The sequence below is a fragment of the Triticum dicoccoides genome, chromosome 3A, assembly GCF_002162155.2.
Source record: "Triticum dicoccoides isolate Atlit2015 ecotype Zavitan chromosome 3A, WEW_v2.0, whole genome shotgun sequence".
NCBI classification, from domain to species: Eukaryota; Viridiplantae; Streptophyta; class Magnoliopsida; order Poales; family Poaceae; genus Triticum; species Triticum dicoccoides.
This window is the reverse complement of record NC_041384.1, coordinates 760909971-760911020: the sequence shown is the minus strand read 5'-3', so window position 1 is coordinate 760911020 and position 1050 is coordinate 760909971.

Below are 1050 nucleotides of genomic sequence, written 5' to 3'. Positions count from 1 at the left end.
CGAAGGCGCGGCGGGCTAGGGAGGGCGCGCGGGCGCGGCTCCGGCTCCGGATCTGGCGAGGCCGACGTGGTTCTGGCGCACGGTGGGGGTGAGCTGCAGCTGCAGCTCGGTCGTGGTTGTGCAGGCGCGAGGCTGCAAGCGAGGCCGCGCAGGGTGGCGCGACGGGCGTGCACTGGGTGCGTCGTGGGCGCGGGTGGGCTGCTCGGAGGCCCGGGGAGGCAGTGGTCGTTGGCGGAGGTAGCTTGGCGCAGCGGGAAGGTGGAGCAGGTGGACGTCGACCATGGGGATTGTGTGCTGCGCAGTGCTCCGGATCTGCTCGGGTTCGGAGGTGTGGTGGAGCTCCGGGCGAAAGTCCAGCACTGACCTTGGGTCGGTGCCGGCAACAGCGGCGTCATGGCCATGGTGTCGTTTCCTTCTTGAAGGTGTTGCCGTCGAGCTCCATTACACGACTCTCCGGGAGAAATCCCTAGCTTCGGATGGTCGAAGCGGGCGATGTCGGCAGCTACGTCGTTTCCTTCTTTGAGGCATCGCCCTGGAGAGTCAGCATGTTGCGGTTTGCACGGATCTCTTCGTCGTCGGGGACAGTGGACATCTAATTATGTTTTCCTGTATGGGCCATTATTCTTTTTTTTCTTTCTTCTTTCTTTTACTCAATGGAAAATGCGAGCAAAAAGAAAACATAATTAGATGGCTTCGCCCGGGTTCGAACCAGAGACCTTCAATCTCACGGAACGAAAATTCTCATATCATCTTCTCGCCCCCCTCGCTCCCGCGAGCGGCGGCTGGCGAGCTCCCATCCCCGGCCGCCCCGCTCCCCTACCTCCTCCCTCCTCCTCGCCGCCGCCACTAGGCGCCGCCAGGCGAAGCCTGGCCTGCATAGGCGGCGGCAGGGCTTCCTCTCCCCTCGGCTAGTGGCGGCTCGCGCGGGCGGCCCGTCCAAGCTGGTGGTGGCGCGCTGACGGCGGGGCGCGGCGGCGCGGCGATGGGTGGCAGCGGCGTGAGCTCGTGGCTGCGCGTTGGCCCGCGGGACCGGCTCCTGGTGGTGGTGCA